The sequence below is a fragment of the Cyprinodon tularosa genome, unplaced genomic scaffold (genome assembly GCF_016077235.1).
Source record: "Cyprinodon tularosa strain WSP-4 unplaced genomic scaffold, ASM1607723v1 ctg326, whole genome shotgun sequence".
Lineage (NCBI taxonomy): Eukaryota > Metazoa > Chordata > Actinopteri > Cyprinodontiformes > Cyprinodontidae > Cyprinodon > Cyprinodon tularosa.
Genome location: NW_024039037.1, coordinates 221661 through 238223, shown reverse-complemented (window position 1 = coordinate 238223; position 16563 = coordinate 221661). Strand labels below are relative to the sequence as shown.

Here is a 16563-nt window from a genome sequence, read left to right as displayed (position 1 = left end):
TTATGCAAAGAAAGAGCTTTATTAAAACACACACAACTATATACAACGCATATCCAAACACATGCGTTTCTAAAAATTAAAACTCCGTGAACGGTCCGTTTGCTTCCTCCGGGTTGGAGGTAACTGGCAGCATTCCCTCCGAGGCAGGTCCGATGTGCAGACGCCTAGTGTGCGTGGCCCTGTACTTCGGCATCGCTTCTAACCGGGACTGCAGCTTAACACAGAGTTCAGTGAGATCCGGCCTACGGAATGGCGGCGACCGTACAATCCATCCAGAGACACCGCCGAGGAAGGCGGACTTCCAGAGTTCCACTTCCTCATCTGCTAGCACACTCTGCCTCGCTTTCAGCAGCTGAAAAAAAAAAAACAATGAATCAGCGCACTGCGTATGGACACAACACATCTATTAATGCACCTGAAAAATAGTCACCAAATAAAGTCTTACCCTCTTTCTTCTGGCCCGACTCCGAGCAGATTGCCTCCGCACGCAGCGTGTGGCTGGCTGCGTATATCTGAAGCTCCTTTGTACCGTCTGAAAATACGTCTCACAGGCAGCTGGAAAACAATTAAATGAGAGTGGTATGAATAAAAAATCAAACGCAAGTCACAGTAACAAGGAAGGAGAAAACATTAAAACAAGTCACTTACACACAATGTCGTCTTTATCAACATCGTGCAAATCTGGACTTGCCGAGATGGGAGGTCTGTGAAAACAAAATGTAAAGCTATGATCGGTATCTATCTGTATCCATTGCCTTTTACCGCAGAATGAAAGCATATTCTTTAAATCTTACCCTTGCTCCGGTTCATAGCGCCTGCAATTAGTCTCCGAGTTGTTAAGACGGCGTACTGCTACCTGTAAATCACAAAAAATACACTTTAATAAAGCTTGTTCTTGCAAGGCTACTATTAGCCGCTATTAGCCGTAGCTCAGGCTAGGACGCTTTTAGCTTAGCAGGCAGTAATCGAACATATATTTACCGCTAGCATCTCTTCTTTGAGTTCGTCTTGTTCGATGCAGAGTCGCCATCGCGTCCAAGAGGAGTTTTACCCCGAAATCCAGAAGCTCCAGACCGCTGCACAAAGCAAAGCATACATCCTCCACTGTGGATCCAGCCCCGCCGCTCTGAGTTTCTTGCAGATCGTACAGAGCATGCGCGAGATGAACCAGGGTGTCCACGGATCAATAAAAATAATTAAAAATTCATTTTTTTTTTTTTTTTTTAATCAAGGCCTTAATTGGCACTAAAATTATTTAAATATGTTTATCGAAGTATTTATAATTCTTTAATAAAAAATGCTTATAAAAACAATTTCGTCAGATATATTATATCGCTCCAGGCGGAGAAAAAGCTAGAGGATATATATATACGTATATATGTGTGTGTGTGTGTGTTTACATACATACAGGAGTCATGGAACTCTGCTTGCAGCTCCTTCATATTTCATGTACACTAATAACTTGTGTACATGGTTCTTGTTGATGGCATTAAAATCATTTCAAATAGCATTAAAATAGCATTAAATTAGAGTCACTCATTCCTGTATGAACCCCGTGAGCGCTTAATTTAATATGACATATTAAAAAAATCCCACCATCATCCAGCATATGTTCAGTTTCTGCCCAAATATATATATATATATTTTTGTAGATTTTTGTAACGGGGATAAGGATAATTCAAAACTGCTTTTTTTTAATGAACTTGTTCACTACTTCCAAACTCAGCATCTCTTTTCATTCCTGTAATAAGAAGTTTCTTTTGAATGGATTTGATTAAAGTTTAAGTCCCTCGGTATAAAATAAATATTTTGATGGAGATGAGAAATCTGCTTCCTCGTTGGTGAATAACCAATAGTTTGGATCCAATCATTTAAATAAACGGTGTTAGTTTTTTTTTTTATATATATATATATATATATAAGAATTGTGCTATAATTTCTAGTCACCGATCTGTTGCTGCTATATTTTAATTTGACGAACCGGAATTTGTCGATGTTCTTTTTCTTGTTTGGTGCGATTGCAATTGCGGATCTTGACCTGGCCGAACCTTATGACCACAGTGTACCAATCTTCTCATGGCTACTTCCAACAGGATAATGCGCCATGTTATAAAGTGAATCATCTCAGACTCATTTCTTGAAACTTTTCCACTTAAGTAATTGTGAATTGAGCATATTGACAGACAACATTTTATTTTTTATCTTAAATGCAATTTTTTTTTTTTTTTTATAATTACTGCTCTAAATGTATTGCTCTGTCAGCTAAAGATCTGTTTTGGTCTCTATACTTTAATTAAATAAATCAATTCAAGCTAAAATGTGAGAGGCTATACTAAGCCTGATCTCTTTGTATCAGAGAATTTCTTACCCAGAAAGATGTCACTTGGGGTAAAACCCCCCCTGCAACCCTGGTTTGCATTTGTACAGCTCACAGCATGTTCATTTACATGTTAAAGCCTCCCCTAGAATTCCATGGGGGGGAGGCATGGGGGGAACACTGCCTAATGTTGCGTTCACACCGGGGGCAGCTGGCGCGACAGAAGCAGCGAGTTTACATGCAAAGTCAATGGTTGACGCGCGTCAAGGCGCAGCAAAAGGTCCCGCGGCGCGTTTCGAGCAGCAAGCGCAGCGCGTCTGAGCAGCTGAAGCAGCGTGTCGGGCGCGTTTTGGCATCTGACGCGCGTGACACGCCGCAAACGCGTTGCTGCTCGAGATGGAAAAATTGAATTTTTGCAGCTCGACGCGCCGCGTCAACCAATCAGAGAAGCTGATCTGGGAGCTGGCTGGGAGAGAGACACAGCGCTGATGACACAGACCGCTCTGATTACTCCTCTTAAACAGTTTATTAACGCATCATTAACTTAAAATATATACATCTGCCGGCAGAATATGTTGGCTTTTATTATTCTGGTGCCTGCAGATCGGATTATTTAGATGAAAAACACCTACCAGCCGCCGCGGTAAACCGCGAGGAGGCGACCCGTCCAGAGGCTACTGTTGAAGGGCTTCCTTCTGTCGGCGCACCGCCGGTATGTGGGGGTCTGAGCGGCTCCGACAGAAATAACATTGGGAGACAGGATTGTAATCTGGATGAACTGACTGCACTGATTAAGTTTTCAGGTGTATTTTCTCACTTAAAAACATATTAAAACTACTTTATTCCCACTGATCACAGCAAATATAGCTGCAAGGCAGAGAAAGGATAGTGAAGCTCCGCCCAACGCGCGTCAAAGCCACTTTTGCACCACGCAGCAAGAGCAGCAAGAGCAGTAAAGCTGCTTCAGCCGCGCGTCAGAACTACTGGTACAAGCAGTAAAAATGAAGCAGCAGACGCGATTTTGCTGCTTTTGCAGCGTCCGGTCTGAACGTAGTCCCCGTCAATATCTGACAATTTACGGGAGTTTTCGGCGAAGCCTGCAAATTGTTGTAAACTGCCGCTAACCTGAAGTTCCACGACAATCTACAGTGCCGCATATTGACGAAAATCCCACTTTTCATGCAGTGTCTCTTAGCCAAGAGGCTAACTCCAGCCAGCTGTAGCCTCTCCTCGCTCTGCCTCCCAGGCTGGCTTCTCAGATGTACCACTGTCCTACAGCTGGGCAGCCAAAGTCTCTAACCCAGTCTCAGTTTTATGTCTTCCTGGTAGACTTATCCGATTTGCCCCTTTGCTCCTTTGTTCCACCATAATTAGCTTCTATAACTAGCCCCAACAGCCTCCCTCTTTAGTGCACTAATTCCTCAGAGGCATCCTCCGATCTCCCGCTGTGGTTCCATAGTTCCACAGAGTCTGTTTTTTCTCTGCCAGTGTTCTTGCACTAATTTCACGATGCTCCTATCTGAGCTCCATAATGCCCTCACCTAACACTCTGTTGTCTAGGTGATTCGTCCCCCAGTGTGGGACAGCAGAGACCTAAACTGGGTCATGGATAGGGGGAAGTACCACTGAAAGTGACGTTCCTCGACATGTAGTCTCTGGAAGAGGTGGTGATATTCCCCATACTCGTCCCGTCTCTGGGAATCTGGTGAACCAAGGAACACCAAAAGCGATTTTATGGCTTCGTAGAGTAAAGAACACTTCCAGTCACTTTGTAAATACATGTCCGCCATGGTAAGGTGAAACCAACAATCAGCAGACTCTTTGATGTAGGAAGCTTTCCCCAACTGGCTTTATTTGCCTTCTGTGCTTTCGCTGGCCAAACATGTAACATATTAAGGCAAGCAAAAGCAGATAAAAAGTGGCCAAATTCTCACAGGTTTTGCATTCAGTTTGACTGCAAATTTAGATGAAGGTAAAAATTACTCACCTTAGCTTCAACTTAAGCTCTGAATCTTAAGCTAGTTTACAGATCCCAAGCCTTTGCCTGTCATTACCATGCTGGTGTTTTTGGGGGTGGTGTAGGGTGGCCATTTCTATAGCACCAAAAAGGAGGACATTGTGTGGCATATCAATAAATTACTAAGGTGTACATAAGAATCGGGTAAAGTCACATTTATAGCACAATTCTTAGTAGTTTAAAGAGGATGCTTGTGTAGCTGAATAGAACAAAATATTAAAGAAATGTAAAAAAGAATTGGTTCCCAGCATTTGTATTTATTTAATACATTGTGGTGTTTAAAAAGGGACCATTTTTTAACACAATTAATTTGCGCAGAACTGCTGCAATTGATCATAAAGCAGTTGTTTGGAAAAGAAGCTCGAGAAAGAGCTAGAGAATAGGACAATGCAAACTGCAAAAAGTGGCTGGAAAAGAGGAATTCATGACATGGCTGCAGCCTGTCGAGAGTAAAGATGATTTCACCATGTTCTCTATCTATCCATATCTATCTATATATATCTATCTATATATCTATCTATATATATCTATCTATATATCTATCTATATATATATATCTATATATATATATATATATATATATATATATATATATATATATATATATATATATATATATATATATATATATATATATATATATATATATATATATATAAACTTGAGTCATGGAACTGTGCTTACAGCTCCTTATTTCATGTAAACTAATAACTTGTGTACATGATACTTGTTGATGGCATTAAAATTATTTCTAATAGCATTAAAAGAGCATTAAATTAGAGTTCCTCATTCCTGTATAAAACCTGTGAACGCTTAATTTAATCTGACATATTAAAAAAATCCCCATCATCATCCAGCAGATGTTCAGTTTCTGCCCAAATATTTTCTTTCTGTTGTGGATTTTTGTAACAGGGATAACTAGGATCATACATAGTTTGTATGAACTCTGTTTATTCTCTGCTTCCAAACTCATCATCTCTTCATCCATTCCTGCAATAAGAATTTTCTTTTAAAGTTGTGAGATTCACTCTAGAATCTCACAACTTCTTCCTGGTCTGTTGAAGCACCAATAGTCTGCATCCAATTATTTAATTAATTGCTCTTAGTTTTTGGGAATATATACAAACTATGCTCTAATTTCTAGATACCGACCTGTTTTTACTATAATTTAATTTGACAAACCGGGTCTTCTCTACATTCTTTTTTCTGTTTGTTGCGATTGCAATAGCGGGTCTTGATCTGGACGGACCGGAGAGGAGCAAAAAATAGCTCAGCTCCGTATTTTGACGGTGAAGGACGGAGAAGACGTACGTGGGCGGTGACGAGCGGAGGATGTGGAATAGCTCTCATTGATTTACATGACAGACAAGTACTCCGTACGTGAGCGGGGCGGAGCGCTGACGGAGTATGCGGAATCTGGGGGTAAAGGAGGACAAATACACGTCCGGCTGGGTGCAGCGCCGGACGCCGGACAGTGCAATGAAAATCCGGACTGTCCGCCCTAAAGCCGGACATCTGGCCACCCTAGGGTGGTGGGATGGTTTGAAGTAATGTTTTTCTTAACTGCTACTTACTGCTATAGACTTTAAGCTGAAGAGATTTTAAAATCACCTAAAACTTCAACTTTAACTTTGATTCAATCGGTCTTCGCCAGTCACGTGACTTTTGTTGCTAGGACGCCATATTAGGTGGAAAAGGCATAGTGTAAACAACCGCAGCATAGCTAAACGAAGGACTAAAGGCCCGTTTACATAGCAGCCTGTCCAAGATAAGTCATTACAGTTAACATAAGCCTGAAAACAGGGGCGGATTTAGGAAAATCGGCCCCGCCAGTCACGTGACATTTGTTGCTAAGACACCATTTTAGGTGGAAAAGGCGCAGTTTACTTCGCCTGATGTAAACAATTGACGTCACTTGGCGGAGACTGATGGGTCTGAAAATTACAAAAATCCTTACGATAATCAAAGCCTGTGGTTAAAATCAGTTACAAAATATTAACTGACAAAAGTTCCGAACTAGCAAGGCGCTGTACATTTTCTGAAACATCATGACAATCAAAAGATATGTCGATCTCGTAAAATTGCAAAATGTTCCTTCTTAATGACATTATTGATTGAATTGTAATGCATGTGGAATTTTATTTATTTATTTATTTTTTGTGATATTATGCTCTGAAGAAATTTTCATCAGATATCAGACTGAAGATTTTCCAGAAAATTAATTTCTTCCCTTAAGGTATAGTCTCCTACTTTCTTTGGAGTAACTCTGAAGAGCATTTGTGGGGGTCATATAAGCAGATAAACTAAACACATTTAATAATCTCCAGCAGTGTGAAACACAATCTCACACTTAAAGCACTGATGTCCGGTTCATTTAGTCTATTTTCCACTTTCTGCCCTTTCTATTTTTGCCTGTTCACATGGCTCTGCCGTGAAACTATAGATAATAGATGTTTCCCACAGACCTTCTTTTTTTTCTTCTTGGGGTTGATAGTGCACATCTGCTCTAAATGTTTGAAGCCTCTTGACATCCGCATGTGGTGAGCTAATCTGGGGTTTGGCTGCTTTTTGCTGGAAATTTGCTTAGGTCATCCAACTCTAGTTTGCTCAAAGGAACTATAAAGGTGTAATCATCCCACCTCCACAGGTGTGTAAAAAGCCCCTTTCCATTGCATTCAGCAGCTTTTTCTGGTCACTTTAAACATGGCCTATAACAACTGTGCATCTCTGGAAAAAATTATATGTGATGATGTAAATATATTCTCTTAAAAAAAAAAAAAGCACTCCTTTTTTTTTTTTTTTTTTTACAAAGCAAATGAAACCTTACAGTTGTAAAAACAAATTCAACTGTTCTCGTTCAGATTAAAGAGTAGGTTAGTTTTTTCATGGAGCTCTTAAAGTGCTTCATTACTAGTCAAAAGATTTGACTATAACCGTTGTTTCACTTTGTCAACTCAATTTGGAGTTTTTTTTAAATATATTTAGCCAAAAGAAACAAGACCTTTTTTTAAAAGAACAGTCAAATTCCAGCCAGAAACTATTCCCACCTATTATGAACTAATTTTTATAGGGAGGAGAACTAAAAGACAAACATTACAAGTCTGACAATGAAAGCAATGGTAGAAAGTAAGAGGAAGGAAGTTCAGAGAGAAGTATAACTTTATCTTTTGGTTGATTAGCGCACAATTATTATATAACTGCCTTGAAATTGGAAGGATATGCCCCTGTCAGACTTCTATACTACATAATTCCCTTACAAATGTAAGTGGCCTTTATAAGTATATTTCCATCAGCGGTTTTCTATGCATGTCATTCTGTAGCAAGAACAACGTGATCTCAAACTAAGCAATACTGGCCCGTGAGTTTTCTGGAGATGCCATACATCTGACATGTATGCACCAGTTCCTAAGAATTTACTTAAAGCTACAGTGTGTAATTTTCAGCGACATCTAACGTCCAGACTGCAGACCGCAGCAACATGAACATCTCCCCCCCACCGCTTCTCCCCCCCAACAGTACGGCGAGTGTTACGGGACAAAATGTCTTCCACGACATCCGCATCACCTACCTTCTCAAGTGATGAGGTTTGTTTACATAGATAATTTTGCAGATAGTATTTCATTAGTCTGTGTGTTCATTACCGTTTCAGTTCATCTCTCTCAACTTGCCATAGTTACTTTCGAGCGTAATGGGCGATCTCGCAATCGCTAGTTTGTTGGCTCTGCGCTGCCGTAGCGCAAAGATGTCTGCCTCCATGGCTGCGAGACCCGCTCCTATGTAGTTATAAATAACGAATTCTAAGGCAACGCAAATATTAAGGTTAAGAGGCTGAGCTCGTAGATGATGATAAATAACATAGTTAGGTATAACATATTACATTTCTGACTGTATAGCCCATAATTATTACACACTGTAGCTTTAAATGATACACAAATATTCCACCTTTTACCTAATAATAAATTCACCCAATGTGCGTTTCCCATGCTGAGCACTCAGTCTGTCTTCTTTAATGATGCTTCTTTCACCTTGACAGGCAAAAAAACATCAAAATGACTGAGGCAAAGGAGCTGAACTGTTTTCTTAAGGACTCAGCTAGTAATCATTTAACCACTTGGGGATCTTAAAGCCAATGTATACATAGTTGAACTCTAATTCCCCAATAGTCAGGCAAATATTGAATAGAAAAAAGGAAAAAAGTCCATGACAGGAGAGTAAAAAGAAGGTTGCATTGCCCTTATATTTTTAAACTCTGTGAATATTGTAATATTCATTAAAAGACACACATATCAAAAGGGAAATATTGATTTAAGACATGTTTTCTTTCTTACATGTGTGGCAACATGAAAACATTATGGCAGTAGCTAAGGGTAACTAAGCTTAGATCTCACTATCTCAAAGTAAAGGTTTATTGCACAGACAAGTGTTTGTTTGCAAACCATGTAATTCAATCTGCAATAATGAAACATAGGAGGAGAAAACATAAAAAGAAAAACATTAAAAGTGTCTAATTTCAAGCATTTATACTTGCAGTAGAGATGAGAACCTAATAATCTGCAAACCTTAAGGAAATTATACATCTAGTTGTCATTATCTGGACAATTTACAGAGAAATTTTGTCCATGTGCACACCTACACTGAATATTATGAATGACATAAAGTAAAGTTTAATACCTCTTTATAGTACTAACTCTCAGAAATGTTCAAGGGCATCTAAAGTTGGTTAGAAATTTAGTGTCAAACAGAGCTACTTCAAGGTGGCTCATTTCTTCTTTGCAACAGCAACCTAAATCAAGGTTAAAGAGGATGTCGTATGCCTGCTCAGACAGATATCTATCCTGAGCAATTATTCTTTCTCAAGAGCTCAAGAGTTTTTGTCCCTTAGGCATACGCTGCTGCATTACTAAGAAATAAAGTGGCTTAAATTATCTAATCTAAAATAACCTCTTAACCACTTAGACATTCTTCTTATCTGCAACCTTCCTGTGCATCTAATCTCACGCAAGCTGACACCGTCTGTTTCCAGACCTTTCAAATCAGTTTTCTTGCTTTGTCCCCGCTTTAAAAGTAATAGCCATGTACAGCCACAGTTACAGTAGGATTGACCAGGTTTTGTTGTTTTCCTTTGAAACTTTAGGTGATATACCACAGAGTGATTGTGTTTTGCCGGAGCTCTTTGCATATACTGCACTCAAATAAATGTAGTTTTGGCTAAAACACCTAAATCTTTTACTTGAGAGATGCACACCCAATTCCTCAAATATGATCTCATTGTTACAAGTAAGAAATTGTTTTCACAATGACTCATTTATCTCAAAGGAAGAATTCTTAAAGGAGCAAGAGAAACAAAAATATTGCATGCTTAACATTAAGACACCCCTGTTCCCCACCCTCCCTTTCCCTTTTCTCCTCTTGATTGTTTCTGTCTCTGCTTGGATACACTAAAGAGGCAACAGTGGCACTAAAATACACCCTCTATCAGCACTATCTGATGTCAGGCTCCATCTTAGACTTTTGCAAGAACAAACTCCTTGGAATAGTTTAGCTTTGCCCCATCACTGACAGAGTGGATTTTCTGCCTTTTCTCATAATTTTATGGAATAAAACTTGATCCTTTCAGTGGTAGCTTTTCAAAGGGTTAAGTACTCCTCTTTGGAGCCTTCCGTGATCCTGTATAAACCTGTAAAGCAGATGACAGGCTGTGTGTGCATGTGGGTCTCAGAGAGGTATTTGCGAATACACACCCTAGTAAAAAGGAGTGTATGTCGACAAGAGCACCTTTCAGTCCTCTCTGTCTTCCTCCTTAGGGAAATAGCCAGCTGTCTGAAAATATTTCTCTACTTTTCATTTTTCACCAAAGAGCGTACATCCATTACAGCCATGGGGAAACAGGTAAGATCTGATCAAAAAGCATTTCTGTTGGTCTGACTAAATCAAAATCCAAGAGGGACTCTTGGATTTTTATTTAGTTGAATTAAGTAGAAAGATAATCATTTCAGGGTGAGCAGTAGGAAATTCCCAAGTCTTACTGAAAAAGACATTATTGATTTTAGAATCAATAATGTCCGGGTACAATTGAACCTGTTTCCTGAATGCTGATAATTTCTACCACTGAATTAGGCATGTTGCAGTCTGCATGAATGGGCACATGTAGAGGATGGAGAGGAGGGCGGAAAGAATAAATCAGCTTTTAGAACAAGAGCAAGATTCTTTTCACAAAATATCCCTATTTTAAAATGCATAACTTTAGGTGACAGCACAGCTGAGGAGCTCTGATATGTCATCTTCCTCATAAAACAGCCGCTGGTAGAATTATTAATCTGTCAAAAAGGTATCATTTTACTCTCACAGTTAGAAACGTTTATGTGTCTGAATAAGCACAAATGTTCTCACTCTGTTTTTGTTTTAATGTTTGCTAAAGCTAAGGAATCTTGCTCTAGCAAAGTCTGGACATGGAAACTTGGATACCTCGTTAGGATTTTCTGTTTGTTTTTTTTCCCCATATGGTAAACTTTGGGAATTTTTAATCACAGTTCCGGAAAGACTAAGCAGAAACTATTTTGCTTCAGTGGTATATTTTTTTCCTTCCTGTGTTATTAACATTCTTTAAATACTGTATTATAAACTGATTATTTCAGTCCTTGAGCAATCTGGATGACAACATCTCTTAATTGCTTTCATCACTTTTCTCTGTTTTCCACAACCCTATATCCGCCGCAGCCTCATTGCCAGTTTCGTTAGCAACTGTGGGTTTTTTGCCAGAGATGTTGCTACATCCCATTATGTCAGCCAATGGTAGCACAATAAAAAAGGTGTCTTAATTATGTTTGCATGTGCACAGTAAGGTTTTGGGACTATAAAGTCTAAATATGCAGAAGAAGCAAGTCTTTATTGTGAAAAGGTGCAAGGTCAAGATTGGTCAGCTCAATCCACTTTACATGCAAAAGCTATATATGGAGGAGTTCAATGCATAACAAAGTATATAACAAAGTATTGCTTTTTTATTAAGATAGACACATCAGGTTACATAAGTAATGAACACATACAGTACATATTTTTATTCTTGAATGAAATGCTCCTAATAGGTAGCCTGGTCAGCCAGACTGACTCGCACCGTGTATACAACAGTCTGGCTGACCAAGCTCCCTAATAGGACCACTGACATCAAATTCATACTGGACCATGATGACAATTAAAATGATGCATTGCATTGCATGCATGTATACAAAAAAGAAAATCTAAGGAAAGTGAATATGGAGTTATGGGCAAGACATTAGATTGAAATGTGGAATAAGCTTACAGTACACTATTGAATAGTTTGTAGGTATGCTAATGAAAACCTCAATATAACTTAGGTAGATAGACTCATTGTTAGCACAAACTGTACTAAAATCTTGAGGATCCTAGGTATTTTTATTTGCAATTTGAATTTCACTTATTTCCATAGACCTTCAACCTGTCATAACTCAGGTAGTTAGCTGGACTATTGTGGAAATCTTACTTAGATTATTTGAAATCAATGATGAGTTTCCTTGGCTGGGTTCCTTTAAGTATTTATGTTTTTTATATAGGAGGGGAGTGTGATTAGAGCAGCAGTTAGAGCGCTTGTGCGATGAAAAGGTTGCAAGTACCTGGTTCGATCCCCACAGCCTGCACTCTGGGTCCCTGAGCAAGACCCTTAACCCCACACTGCTCACCGGGCACCACACAATGGCAGCCCACAGCTCCCAAAGGGGATGAGTTTAATGCAGAGGTAAATTTTTCCAATGTGAGATCAATAAAGTTTGATTATTATTATACATTTTTCATGAATTAAATGTTTTAATTAAGGCTCAACCAGGATCAACCTATTTTCAAACTTCAAATTAATGTTAAGGTTTCCTCAGAGCAGTGTGTGGTATTCTCCCTTCAAACATGATGACCGCACAAACATCTAAGGACTAAAGATATATGTTCATCTTACCAGACTGCATGCACCTATTACACTGGTTTATTTAGATATTCTTTAGTAAATTTTCAACAAGTTTCAGAATGGTTTCTCTTCAGCTGAGAATTCTTGAATTGTTAGCTTGTTTAGAGCATTAAGGTACCGGTAAATTAATTACTAATTGGTTATTATTTTCAGTTCATCCTTTTTATTTTTTTTGTACTCTTTCAGAAATCTTATACCTTATGTTAAATTTACATCCCTTCTAGATTATTGTGACTGGAATATAAAGGACTTTAAAATTGCAGCTGCAACAATTGCTATTAATATATTTAACAAAAGTAGTAATATATTTAACAAAAATAAATATAACCTACAAAAGTAGGTTATATTTATGGACGTACTTTTGCTTTTGGAAATCATGTCATTCTTTACAATCATACTTTGTTAATAGGACACCTAGTAAAAACTATTGATAAATACTTATTTGCACAAAAAAATAATCATGATTCATTCTAAATACTGATCTGAATATTGGTTTGTTTCGATCAAAATTCCTTTCTTCTTACATTTAGGGTGTATTTCTTGTGTAAAATCGCTATGTTTGCATTTTGCTTTGCTTTATTTATATCAATTGACTGAGTTGTTGCTAAGCTGTGGTGCAAATTTGATGTCAAACAGTATGTTAGAATTTCCTGAGGTAGTTATTATTGTAGTATTATCCAACATGCTAATGCAGTTTAAAAATAACTACTTTGGGTGATGAAAGAGTACTGGTGCTAGTTTTTTTTATTTTTATTTTTTATTTTTTTTATTGATTAATCAAATTCTTTTTTACAAAGATACATTTTTGAGAAATTAGATTCCCCAGTCCACTACCTGGGCTTGAATAGCCCAGAGTGACAAATTTTGTTCATATATGTGTACTTATAACTGATAAACTAGCTCACCCTATAATATCACTATCAATATTTGGTCTATTACATTTTCATTGTTTGTCATAAAATATGATTGTTTACATGAATTTTTAAGAGCTTGAGCACAATATACGTAATTTGCATTTTTATTATAAAACTTTAGAGAAGAAAAAAAAAAATTGGACTTGGTAGAAAAAAAATCAGAGATTAGATTTTTAAGCCATATCGCCCAGGTGCCATGAAAAATATTGAATCCTTTGTCATTTTTGGCAGCAATTAAAATTGCTTAGATATTTGCATCAATCAAACTGCACAAATAAAGTTTGCATAGTTAAATAAAACTTAGATCAAAATCCTTTGTCCAAATTTAACATGTATTGCTGTCTTATTTATCAACACCTAGAATACAATTAATAATAAGAGTGTTCAATCATGTTAAACCCACTACTTTAAACCCAAAAGCACAAAAGGTTGTCTTCAGTTTTCTTAAAAGCCATTTTTCCTGCTTTGTGATGTTTATTGCAAACAGCTGCTACATATTTCACAATTAGACCTATTTTCCTGTGGGGTCAAATAAATTTGCCTGCAAATGCATAAGCTGATTTTAAACTGGCCATCATTAACATTTAAATGTTAGCCTGCTGGCTAATAGCATACAATCTGCTTACAGGATGACAGATGGGGTTTTCCATTCATGCTGGTGTTAGCCAACCTAACACTGCATAACCAGAAATTATTGGAAAAAATATGTGGAGGTTTACCTAGAGATTGAATAGGAGAATAGATGTTATAAAACTCTCATAATTCTGTGAAATTTTGCAAGTTACGGTGCTGTGACTTGCTGATAGACTTCTACCAAATAGGGGCTGAAACATACTCAAAGTTTCCTTCAACAAAGTCTTAGTTTATGGGTTTATGGAATCAGTTGTTTCCAGTTTTGGACAAAGAAATGCAGTTGAGTGCCATAATATTGGTAATGCATTAGAAAAGGTTTCATCCATGTATGAGAACATGCTTTAGTAGCCAAGGTTCAGGAATGTGTTCTATGAAATGAGGAAAGAAATACCTTATTGACATTTTGTTGGATAGCAAGTGAGAATATGCAGTTGTGCAGCCTTAAGCAAACATTCATAGATAGAGATAAAAAATTTACTCTTAAAACCCTTAAATATACCCGGATTACAACAACAACAGGCTTCTATTGTCTCTATGTTTTATCAACCATAGTGTTAATCCAACTTTTCTTACACTGTAAACATGCATAAACCTGAGCCAATTGTGTTTTAAAACCTCCTAAAGCCGGAATTTAGCTGACTGTGACCCAAACAGCTGGGCTGCAGAATTTGGCTCTGTCTGATTCCTTGCACATGTGAACATAGCCCACCACAACAGATGTTCAAATCAACTCCTGCACATCTTGGTTGAGTGCGGCGGAGTAATGTTTAACAGAGATGGAGGTACAGCATTGCCTGAAAACCCTTCATCCGGAGAAACAAAGTACATTTTCTTATCTGCCTTTGTTGAATGGGTCCTGTCTTTCAAAGCTGCTGCTGCTGCTGCTTGTAATGTAAGAAGACATATGAGGGCTGTGGGTTATGGTTGTGCAGCTATGGAGTGGAGGGAGGTAGAGAGCTTTACCACTGCTACCTTTTATGATGTTTGTTCTCAGTTTTTAGTTGGAGATTTTTGATAAAGACATAATATTTTTTTCTCTGAGACAGATTCCTACACAAGCTGCAAGCAATTACTAAGTCATCCAAGCTGAAAAAAAATGCATCAGGCATTCACTGAAACCGTTTGAAAAAGTAGATACTTTTTTTTTTTCCTTTTCCATAAAAAAGTCAAGACTTTCAGACGACCGGTTTGTGGTGTGGCCCTAAAATAGCAGAGTACTTTTTTTTTCTCCCCAAAACCTCTTTATTTGTTTAAGAGAGAAAGCACTCTGCAGTAAAGTGTTTCACAATCTCTTTCAGCCTAAAGTGCAGTATAACTTGCTTCTTTAGAAAAAGGTCAATGATTTTTAATTTTCACCACGATATTTTTATTTGATCCCTATTCATATTTTTTTGCTTGTTCTTTTTTTTTTTTTTTTTTTTTTTTTTTATTATAAGATTTGTTCTATAACTGCAAAAATGAAATTATTATTTAGGCCAGTTTGTTGGAAAATTTTGCACAAGTATTTTAAAACGTAATGCTATAACATATAAAGCTATAGTTGTTTTGAGATTTGATTAGTCCCAGATCATTGTGCCATTCATCTTCCCAACAATGCATTGTCCATAGTAAAGAAAATCACCCGCCCAGCATGATGCAATAAAAATGTTTAACATTTTGAATGATGTGTTTATTTTCAGCCAAATGCATTCTGCACAAAAGTTAAGTTTTGATTTAATCTGACTAAAACACCACCTTCCAAATATTTGCTTTATCCCTAACATGACACATGGTAAAATAAAAAAAGATTTATATGAGACCCTTTTAGCAATGCTATCATACATAGTGAGGCACATAAACCCTAACAGGGGTAAACATGAATGAAAATTTTTAGATGTATATTTTAAATACAAATTACAATAAATAAATATTAATTTCTTTAATCGTACACTAGATTGAATTGGTCCTTGATATAAAAAGTAATCTAGGTTTGTGATGTATGTTAAAATGCTAAACCACTGAATACGTTCACAAGGCACTGTATGGAAAAAAAGATGTTCTTAAGTAATTGGTTTCCTTAAAAAAATATAATTGAGATTAACTAAGATCTTGTATGTATGAAAAGAGAATATGTTAGTATAGTTTACTAAAAAATAAGGGAAAAATTACATTAATGCAAGATAACACTTTCCTGTGTCCCATTCACAGTCAGTGCATTACTAAGGGGGAGAAGGATCAATACCAGGTCACTGCCCACACCCGTCTTGCATATTTAGCCTGCTAACCTCAAGCTTAATGTGTGCAGACATAGGCTGCTGTGCCCAATGAATACATTTTTCTACAATTTATTACATTTCTTTCAAACAACTCCATTACCTGTACTAAAGATAAAGTGCTGTGAGCATTAATTAACTTTTCAAAAACATTTTCATTTATTTGGCTGATGTTGAAGCAGATTGTGTGTTACTCAGTCGTTGGCAGCATGTCTCAGGGCATGAAAGCAATTAAAAAGTTGAACTTTTGCCACAATGACGACCGCCTTGCTTTCATCTTTTTTATTTTACTCTGGCAGAGAGAAGAGTGTTCTAGTTAGGAAAATAATTATGCACACTTAGATCGGCTCTTCCACTGAAAAAGACCATCCTAATGCCTGTGAGCACATACTAACCCAATTAGATATTTACCTTTTCACTTTAGTAACTGTGATTACGTAGCAGTTTGATGCCAAGCATAA

The 16563-nt window shown here is 37.5% G+C and overlaps 1 protein-coding gene across 1 annotated transcript in view; it reads left to right on the top strand.

The window, feature by feature from the left end:
• Positions 1-10072: 10072 nt before the first annotated feature.
• mid1 (midline 1) overlaps positions 10073-16563 on the top strand; it is a 49693-nt gene continuing 43202 nt past the window's right edge. Inside the window, exon 1 of the mRNA XM_038293448.1 lies at positions 10073-10223. The gene's annotated coding sequence lies outside the window, so the exon portion shown is untranslated. The remainder of the gene's footprint in view (positions 10224-16563) is intronic.